This window comes from Amblyraja radiata, unplaced genomic scaffold, assembly GCF_010909765.2.
Source record: "Amblyraja radiata isolate CabotCenter1 unplaced genomic scaffold, sAmbRad1.1.pri S104, whole genome shotgun sequence".
In the NCBI taxonomy this organism is placed as follows: domain Eukaryota; kingdom Metazoa; phylum Chordata; class Chondrichthyes; order Rajiformes; family Rajidae; genus Amblyraja; species Amblyraja radiata.
Window position 1 is genome coordinate 563,505 of NW_022630095.1, and position 11,328 is coordinate 574,832.

The following is an 11,328-nucleotide window of genomic DNA, read 5'->3' on the forward strand; positions in this document are numbered from 1 at the left end:
GGATGAGAATGAGGAGAGGGCAGACTGTGACACACGTGGGCCTTCGGGGTAGAGTTGGTGAATTTCAATCGTTTCCGTAACTACCCCCTCAATTCTGAATGTCCACAAGTAACTCACTTAGAGGGCAGCGATCACATAATGTTCCACTGCTGCCCTGGGGCGAAGGTGTTATCAATTATGCTAATCAGTGTCATGTGAGGCAGGACGGGGTCGTCAGAATTCGGTGGTTCCCCTTGTTTGAGCTCAATCGGTGGTATGTTTGCCAGCATGGCTGGCCTAAATTCTCCTATTTACTGGGATTTTTCCGCAAGTGAACTACTCGCGTCTGCACCTCCCTGCATGGGCGGAAATCCCGGGGGGCGGGGGTACACGTCCCTTCCATGTGTTGATAGGTGGGAACAAACCCCCCGCCCCCCCCCCCCCCCCCCCCCCCCTGTTTTGTAATCCGAATTTTGAAATTCGGTGAAAAAAATCTATTAAAAATCTCCGCTTACCGCGAGACAGTGGGGGCGGGACTGATGATCGAGGGCGCCGATAGTACGAGAGAGACGTCGGGCTGCAGGCAATGGGGGGGGGGGGGGTACATGATGATTCAGCGCGATGATTGGTGGAGGGAGGTGTCGGTCAGTGGTGGGAGTAGTGGGTGGGACTGAGGATAGAGCGCGGTGATTGGAGGTGGGATACGTCCTGGTAGAGCTAAGATCATAGAGCGGAGCTTCAATCGGCCCGTTCGTGGGTCCGTTCATAGCCCGGAGCGGCGCGGCTTAAATTCGGCCGCCGGACCTTCCACGACCTCGCGGTAAAATTGCTGCCTCCCGATGTTGAAGCCCCCGCCGGAGGATGGAAGTCCCGCGGCCGGTTTTAAGCCGCGCTGGGTGATGCCAGGCCCCGCGAACGGGTAGCTGAAGCCCCGCGATTCGGAGGGGACGAAGCTGCATTGGTGGATAATAGACAATAGACAATAGGTGCAGGAGCATGCCATTTGGCCCTTCGAGCCGGCACCGCCATTCAATGTGATCATGGCTGTTCATCCACAACCTGTACCCCGTTCCTGCCTTCTCCCCATATCCCCTGAATTCGCTATTTTTAAGAGCCCTATCTAGCTCTCTATTGACAGCATCCAGAGAATCTGCCGCCACCTCTGAGGCAGAGAATTCCACAGACTCACCAATCTGTGAGAAAAAGAGTTTCTTCGTCACCTTTCTAAATGGATTACTCCTTATTCTTAAACTGTAACCCCTGGGATGTCATCAGTTGAAGCTCGTGGTTTTGATTTCAACGTCTTTTGACTTTTTGGACTTTTAATCAGTAACGAGTAGAGAATAGGTCGCGAAATAAAGCATAAAATGTTCATATAAGGTGCTCCCGACTTCGATGGGGAAAATGTCAATCGGAATATGTAAAAATGTAATTGTTACCGCGTAGTGTTTTTGGCAAAGATGTAAAGACAGCCACATATACACGCACATATACACATACATTTACACACACATATACACAAGAACATGATCAGACTTTTAAGAAGTAAATGACAAGGAAGATGAGCATGTCATATTTTTTGATTAACCCTGGAGCTCACATACTGGGGGCATTTTGCGGAAATGGCCAAGATAGAATGTAGTGAAAATAGCTAAAGCTGCAACATTCTGCTGAGAAACAGGCGTTGATATCAGTGAGGGGGGGGGGGGGGGGGGGTAGTCCTTAGTAGTTCTGCCTAGATTCTTATTTGTTTTAATTTTGCATTACACCAGCTTTTGGGGAGACATTGTTTAATGATGGTTTATTTTAACTCCGCAAGTAACCATTGTGTCATGAGGGTGTAAACATCCTACAGTTACTGTAACAATGAGAGGCAGCTTGAGCATGCTCACACTGTTCCTCCATGTATGTCGCAAAGGCTTATGAAACCGACTTATCCGATGGACTCACCACTAATCAATGAGCTGTTATATTTTCTGTCTGTCCCTGAATAAAATCAGATATAGGGCATGAGTAAAATACAACATTCCCTACAACATATGCTTTACCATGATTCAAACCTCTCATGTACTTGGTTTCTCGAAGTTAAACATTAAACTCATTTCGCAAAATGCCCGAATCTCTATTCTCTCAAATACGCTAGTTATTGGATGGACTATAGTATAATTACAATCAAAGAAATTGCTCGTTTCGCATTCCTTTTTTCTACTATTAGTGGCCAATCTCACTGAGATATTAAGTATGATATGATTAGAGATTCGTCCAATGAGCCTATCTGGGCATAAAGTTTAATCAAGGAGGAAATGATCGCTTGACTGACAATGTATACGCTTCCGCATTGACAAGGGAAATTATAGGAATAACATGAACAGATAAATAGGAGACTGCAGATAAAGCAACGCAACAATTTAGAAATAGTGGAACATTTCATTATCCCGAATTGTGATTGAATTTCTGATGCAATATACGACATGGACGGGATAGAACCAGTCAAATATATTTCAGAGAGCTTCCTTCGCCAAGATATAGAGCGCCCCATACTGGACCGCGCCTTTAAAATTAGGTGAGGCACGTAACTGGAGCAAAAAGTTGGTCGAGATTCCTCTAAACCTTTCCCGTCCATGTATCTGTACAAATTTCGCTTCAATTGTGTTATACCACCTGCCTCAACCACCTTCTCTGGTGTCTCATTTTATGTAATTAGCACCCTATACGCTTTCCTCCCACATTCCAAAGTCATGCGGTTTTGAATGTTAATTGGCCTTTGTATATCGTTCCCAATGTGTGGGGAGTGAGTGAGGACGTGTAATCATTGACAACCTGTATGAACGGGTGATCGATCGACGGCGTGGACTCGATGGGTCGAAGAGCCTCATTCCATGCTGTTTTCTCAATCCAATTTCAACCCAATCCGCAATGCATATCCTCTTTAGTTTAGTTTACTTTAGTTTAATTCATTTAGTTTAGTTTACTTTAGTTTAGTTCTGCTTATATTAGCTTAGATTTACTGAGTTTAGCTTAGCTTAGTGTAGCCTAGCTTAGTTTAGTTTAGTTTAATTTAATCTAGTTTAGTTGAGAGATACAGCATGGAAACAGGCCCATCGGCTCATTGTCCGTGCCGACCTGGAATCACCGGGAAACCAGTTCTCTCCAGCACTGGGGACAATTTTCAGAAGTTAATTTAACCTAAAGAGGCTGCAGTCTGTGTCATGTGGGAGGAAACGGGAGCACACAGCGAAAACGCGTTTAGTATATATCATTTTTCGTTAAATATCTATGTACGGGATTAAATTATGATACATTTAACACAAAATCATGCATGGAATTTATGACTTACGGAAATTAATTAACGAATGCAATTGGTTGAATGGATATTTCACTATTGCCTTAACCTGCTCCCTGAATTTATTTTGCGTCACTGCATAAATGAACGTGTTTGCGCAGCAGCTCAACAATTGAAACACATTAGCACTTTCCATCAATATAAACCTGGGGTCACTGTAGCCATTAATTGTATAACCAACTTGAAACCTTTCTACAAAGAACTGGATAACATACGGCATCCACAACAGGACAAAACACCCCGAGATGGCAAAAAGGAGGATAATGGACTTCCTGCGATTTTCAATTTCCGGGTCGATCTGTTTCTCACCCGTGGAGCAAGAACGGAGTCTCTTCCCTGCTCGACTTGCCACCAGTATGTACCGGACGGTCAGTGCATTGAACACGAGGACAAGAATGAAGGGGAGACAAGGGGTTAAGATGCGATCAACCCAATCACATATTGTCCACAAAAGGAAAGAATAACGGATATCCCTCCACTTGCAATATCAAGGGGCATTGTCAATGTCAAGAAGGGTAAGGAAAAGAAGAGATGGGCAATTGTAATAGGGGACTCTGTAGTCAAGGGGTCGGATAGGCGATTCGGTGGACGCAGACAAGAGACCCGGATGGTAGTTTGCCTCCCTGGTGCCAGGGTCAGGGATGTGTCTGAACGGCTCCATGCAATCCTGAAATGGGAGGGAGAGGAGCCTGAAGCTGTGGTACATATAGGTACCAACGACATAGGTAAAAAAAGAGAAGAGGTCCTGAAAGAAGAATTTAGGGAGTTAGGTAGAGAGTTAAGGAGAAGGACTGCAAAGGTAACAATCTCAGGATTACTGCCTGTGCCACGCGGCAGTGAGAGTAAGAATGGAGCGAGTTGGAGGATAAACGAGTGGATGAGGGACTGGTACAGTGGGTATGGATTCAAGTTTCTGGATCATTGGGACCTCTTTTGGGAAGGTGCGACCTGTACAGAAAGGACGGGTTGCACTTGAACTCGAGGGACCAATATCCTGGCGGGGAGATTTGCCAAGGCTACTGGGGAGACTTTAAACTAGTATGGTTGGGGGGAGGGACTCAAATTGGCAAAGGTAACAGTCAGTGTGTGAGGCAGGAGGCAGAGAATGGTAGCACTCTGACCCAAAATGTAGGGGAGAGAGAAGAAAAAGACAATAAACAGAGAATAAGAGTGGGTGGGTTTCTTAAATGTGTATATTTTAATGCTAGGAGCATTGTAAGAAATGTGGATGAACTTAGAGCCTGGATTGACACCTGGAAGTATGATGTTGTGGCGATCAGTGAAACATGGTTGCAGGAGGGCTGTGATTGGAAACTAAATATTCCAGGATTTCGTTGCTTCAGCCGTGATAGAATTGGAGGGGCAAGAGGTGGAGGTGTTGCATTGCTTATCAGGGAAGATATTACAGCAGGGCTTTGGCAGGATAGTTTAGAGGGCTCGTCTAGGGAGGCTATTTGGGTGGAACTGAGAAATGGGAAAGGGGTAGCAACACTTATAGGGGTGTATTATAGACCGCCAAATGGGGAGCGAGAATTGGAAGAGCAAATATGTAAGGAGATTGCAGATATTAGTAGTAATCACAAGGTAGTGATTGTGGGAGGTTTCAATTTTCCACACATAGAGTGGGAAACACATTCTGTAAATGGGCTGGATGGGTTGTAGTTTGTAAAATGTGTGCAGGATAGTTTTTTGCAGCAATACATAGAAGTACCTACTAGAGAAGGGGCGGTGCTGGACCTCCTGTTAGGAAATGAGACGGGTCGGGTGGCAGAGGTATGCGTTGGGGAACAGTTCGGGACCAGTGATCACAATACCATTAATTTCAATATAATTATGGAGAGGGTCAGAACTGGACCTGGGGTTGAGATTTTTGATTGGGGAAAAGCTAACTTTGAGGAGATGCGAAAGGATTTAAAAGGAGTAAATTGGGACATTTTGTTTTATGGGAAAGATGTGGAAGAGAAATGGAGTACATTTAAAGGTGACATTTTAAGAGTACAGAATCTTTATGTCCCTGTTCGGTTGAAAGGAAATAGTAAAAATCGGAAAGAGCCATGGTTTTCAAGGGAAATTGGACACTTGGTTCGGAAAAAGAGGGAGATCTACAATAATTATAGGCAACATGGAGTAAATGAGGTGCTTGAGGAGTATAAAAAATGTAAAAATAATCTTAAGAAAGAAATTAGAAAAGCTAAAAGAAGATAAGAGGTTGCTTTGGCAAGTAAGGTGAAAGTAAACCCAAAGGATTTCTACAGCTATATTAATAGCAAAAGGATAACGAGGGATAAAATTGGTCCATTAGAGAGTCAGAGTGGACAGCTATCTGCAGAGCCAAAAGACATGGGGGAGATATTGAACCATTTCTTTTCTTCGGTATTCACCAAGGAGAAGGAAAAAAAAAAAAAAAAAAAAAAAAAAAAAAAGAAAAAAAAAAGGATTTTTTTTTTTTTTTTAATATGGATGGGAAAGGAATGGAGGGTTATGGTCTGAGCGCAGGTATATGGGACTAGGGGAGATTATGTGTTCGGCACGGACTAGAAGGGTCGAGATGGCCTGTTTCCGTGCTGTAATTGTTATATGGTTATATGGTTATATTGAATTATGTGAGGTAAGGGAAACAAGTAGAGTAGCTATGGAAACTATGAGATTCAAAGAAGAGGAATACTGACACTTTTGAGAAATATAAAAGTGGATAAGTCTCCAGGTCCGGACAGGATATTCCCTAGGACATTGAGGGAAGTTAGTGTAGAAATAGCAGGGGCTATGACAGAAATATTTCAAATGTCATTAGAAACGGGAACAGTGCCGGAGGATTGGCGTACCGCGCATGTTGTTCCATTGTTTAAAAAGGGGTCTAAGAGTAAACCTAGCAATTATAGACCTGTTAATTTGACGTCAGTGGTGGGCAAATTAATGGAAAGGATACTTAGAGATAATATATATAAGCATCTGGATAAACAGGGTCTGATTAGGAACAGTCAACATGGATTTGTGCCTGGAAGGTCATGTTTGACTAATCTTCTTGAATTTTTTGAAGAGGTTACTCGGGAAATTGATGAGAGTAAAGCAGTGGATTTTGTATATATGGACTTCAGTAAGGCCTTTGACAAGGTTCCTCATGGAAGGTTGGTTAAGAAGGTTCAATGGTTGGGTATTATTGGTGGAGTAGCAAGATGGATTCAACAGTGGCTGAATGGGAGATGCCAGAGAGTAATGGTGGATGGTTGTTTGTCAGGTTGGAGGCCAGTGACAAGTGGGGTGCCACAGGGATCTGTGTTGGGTCCACTGTTGTTTGTCATGTACATCGATGATCTGGATGATGGTGTGGTAAATTGGATTAGTAAGTATGCAGATGATACTAAGATAGGTGGGGTTGTGGATAATGAAGTAGATTTTCAAAGTCTACAGAGAGATGTATGCCAGCTGGAAGAGTGGTCTGAAAGATAGCAGATGGAGTTTAATACAAATCAAAATAGTGCGTACATGGTAAATGGTAGGGAATTGAAGAATGCAGGTGAACAGAGGGATCTGGAAATAACCGTGCACAGTTCCCTGAAAGTGGAATCTCATGTAGATAAGGTGATAAAGAAAGTGTTTGGTGTGCTGGCCTTTATAAATCAGAGTATTGAGTATATAAGTTGGGATGTAATGTTAAAATTGTACAAGGCATTGGTGAGGCCAATTCTGGAGTATGGGGCACAATTTTGGTCGCTCAATTATAGGAAGGATGTCAACTAAATAGAGAGAGTACAGAGGAGATTTACTAGAATGTTGCCTGGGTTTCAGCAACTATGTTACAGAGAAAGGTTGAACAAGTTGGGGCTTTATTCTTTGGTGCGCAGAAGGTTAAGGGGGGACTTGATAGAGGCCTTTAAAATGATGAGAGGGATAGACAGAGTTGACGTGGATAAGCTTTTCCCACTGAGAGTAGGGAAGATTCAAACAAGGGGACATGACTTGAGAATTAAGGGACAGAAGTTTAGGGGTAACATGAGGGGGAACTTCTTTACTCAGAGAGTGGTGGCTGTGTGGAATGAACTTCCAGTGAAGGTGGTGGAGGCAGGTTCGTTTTTATCATTTAAACATAAATTGGATAGTTATATGGACGGGAAAGGAATGGAGGGTTATGGTCTGAGGGCAGGTATATGGGACTAGGGCAGAATACGTGTTCGGCACGGACTAGAAGGGTCGAGATGGCCTGTTTCCGTGCTGTAATTGTTATATGGTTATATGGTTATAAGGTTATATAGATGGGTTCGTGCAGGAGTACCAGGGAACATTGATCAGACAGCCCAACGCACAGACGGTTGAAGCAACAATGCCCGCTGTTCTGTTGGTGCAATATTTTGCTTTGAGCTTCTGGCAACAGATGGCTACAAATCGATCAAATGTGAACGTGACTGTCAGCCACACCGAACTGTCTCTCGCTGCATAAATCAACGCAATGCTGAAGGTACATATGGGAGTTATGGCGAGGAAGTTATCCGGAAAATAAATAGTTGGTATCCGATTTAACATCACTACGGTGAGACTCACCAAAAGATCCGTCACCGCCATAGACAGGAGATACCGGCTGATACGTTTGGACAGGCCGCAGTTTCCTCGGGACAGGATCACAATCGCCACTAAATTAACTGCAAGAGAAACACGAGGGGTTAGTATCAAAACACATCCACAGCGGAAGTCCTGAAATAGCCAGAAATACAATAAATGAGCAGCCCCATTCGCCCAGAATATTTGTACCGAACCGTATGCCTAGATACAATAATCTTATTTGGGTGCACGTGATCAATTGCCATCAATTCGCTGCAAGGGTCTTGGTGAGACCACACCTGGAGTATTGCGCACAGTTTTGGTCTCCTAATCTGAGGAAGGACATTCTTGCCATAGAGGGAGTACAGAGAAGGTTCACCAGACTGATTCCTGGGATGTCTGGGATGGAAAGACTGGAGAGGCTCGGCCTGTACTCGCTTGAATTTATAAGATTTGAAAGCCCTGGCTCACGGGAGGAGCTGACCCACGAGGTACCCCGAGTGAAAGACTCGTGGTTGTGTACGAGATTCCAAGTGAAAGATCAAGAGTTTCACCGAATCCCACGGGTAGACTGAAGTTTGCCGTTTACTTGTCATTTCTGCGATGTTCCAAGGTCGACTCCCGAGTTACTAAGGTCCTCTCCCGAGTTACTCTTGAGTAACTACTGGGGTAGTGGGAGATGGTGGAGGAAATATTGAATGAAACACAAGCCTTTCTGTACTGTAGACTCTGCTGAAACCTGGTGGGTATTGCGCTCATTAATGTTTTCGACTGATTTCAGATGTAACTGTGCATCGGAAGCATTCAAGCATGGGAATTTCAGGGAGAATCAGCCCAGAGCTTTTCCTTTTAGATATTGCAGTCAGTTATCATTCTGAAGAGGATCATATTTAATGTTTAGAGTCATGGATTTGAAACCTTTGATATTTGCACGAAGTTCCTGCCTTCCAATCCTTAGACAGCTACCGTTGCTGCTTTCATTTTGGCCGGTTCAAATTAAACAACGTTATTTCTCCAAGTCATGAAAATCGGACGAACCTACCCACACACAGCTTGACTTAAATTAACTAAACTTCTATTTGTGCATCAGCTCGATAAAATTGTATGTTGGCAATTTACCAGGGTGGTATTATTGGAAAGTACACATCTGGCGACCGTTGGCCTGGTCTTTCTACACTGCCTTCGTTGTGTCATCTCAGTTGGCCAAAGTGAAGATGGACACAGAGATCTAGAGTAACTCCGCGGGTCAGAGATGCCATCTGACCAGAGATGGAGTTACTCCAGCTCTTTGTGTCTATCTGCGGTTTAAACCAGCTTCTGCAGTTCCTTCCTATGCATAACCCATCAAGTGATATCGCGGAAGGAGATGGGGAGAGGACGGAGAGCAAGTTTGCGCCCAGCCGTGCTTTGCTGGCAGGGTTTGGGCTGTTGCTCAGCTGCCCGGTGGCTTGGACATCGGCGGAATATCCCCAGAGCGAACACGGCGAGTCTAACGGAGGCAATGAGACGGGAGGTCACGAGGATGGATTTCACATCGTCTCCTTCCACTGAGAACATGTACAATCTCCTTAAGTTATAGCTCTATGGATCCTGGTGGCTAGTTTGGCGAATATAGGTGAGTGATGGGACCTCGTCCACAGAAATGTTCCTCAGGTTTTTTGTGTTTTGTTGTTGTTGTTGCTGTGAACCATTTACTGTCTATCTGGGCTACGATGGAATGTGTATTATTTCGTAACGTTAGACCATCATTCCATACACTTCGGTAAATGTCGCCTTCCAACCTGGCAGAATAAGAATGCCCACCGTGGAAGGGCTATGTGATGCTGTCATCTCAATACGTGGATCACAGAAGTTGTCTTTAGGAGGGTAAAATGCGGATGGAATAGGCGCCGGGGCTCGGTGATGGTATAAATCACGTGAACACATTATACACCAGGAGTTAAAGTGGAGGACATTTAACTGCAAGCGGAACGGAGAGAATGTATTGAATCCAGGCTGACTACCACTTTGACCTACTCTACCGTGGTTCTTTCTTTCATAAGACGCTTCGAGCCTTTGCGAATTGCACTCCGTTGAAGACGCGTATTTCAAGGTGATAACTTTTAACAATTTTAATCATGTGCGTTACAGTTAACGGTTGCACAATGTTTGTGAATAATAATAGACGGAGATGTCCTACATTTATGTTTTCCGATAGGGAGAGACTAATGAAAGGCATCTTCTGCTTGGGACTGCCCCAAGGCCCCAAGGCAATGAGCTCTTGACCAAAATAGCCGGCACCCTTTGACGCTGAATTTCCAAATTCCTTCTTGAACTGGGTACGGTTCTCCAAGATGGCTGCGCGCCAGGACGCTGCGGTTGTGAGCTCTCCTAGATTGAACTGTTTTTTCTTCTTATCTCAGTTTGTTTGGTGGGAATTGTGCCAGGGTAGACCAAACACGATTCACTTCAGCCGAGAATCGCTAACTTTTATTCGAACGACGCAACAACTGGGGGTTTCGTGTACTTTCCAACATACACACGAGATTCCAACAGAGATTAGCAGAGCAGCGGGGTCCCCATGGCTAACCTTCCCCAACAGTCACTGCAGGAGACGGAGAGACCGCAAACGGAAGCGAGGGCGTTGAGCCGGCGTGCTAACTCGGCTAAAGAGGAATCCGCACAGACCACCACTCCCCAGCCTCTTTATCTCCAACGCCAGGTCTCTTAACAACAAGATGGACGAACTAAGTCTATGTTTATCATCACAATCAGCTATCCAGGATAGTTGTGTCCTGATAATCAGTGAGACCTGGCTCCATCCTGGAATACCTGATGCTGCTATCGAGCTAGCGGGCCCGGCTACTCACCGCAGCGACATAACCGAAGCCTCAGCTAAACAATGCGGGGGGGGGGGGGCTGGTGTTTTTACCAACAATAACTGGACTACGGATGCTACTGTTACTGAGAGACATTGCTCACCAGACCTAGAAATGATTGTAGTTAAATGCAGACCCTACCATCTCCCAAGGGAGTTGTCTGTGGTTTTTATTACAGCCGTATACTTAGCTCCGGAGGCTAAAGCTAATGTAGCACTGCGCTACCTGCTAAATGCGATCAACAAACAACATAACTCAAATCCTTATGGGGTTTTTATCGTGGCTGGTGACTTTAATCACACCAACTTTAAGAAAGTACTGCCACGGTTTGTGCAACATGTTAAATGCCCAACTCGAGGGGAAAACACACTAGACTGTGTTTATTCTGACATTACTAAAGGTTACAGAGCCTTACCCCTGCCCCCCCCCCCTTGGACAGTCAGACCACCAGTCATTGTTGTTAATGCCAGTCTACATCCCCATCAGTAGAAAGCAGAAACCCACTACCAGGATCATTAAAACTTGGCCAGAGGATGCAACCTTACAACTGCAGGACTGCTTTCATAGGACAGACTGGAGTATATTTTATAACCAGGACCTAGAAGAGTACGCTGC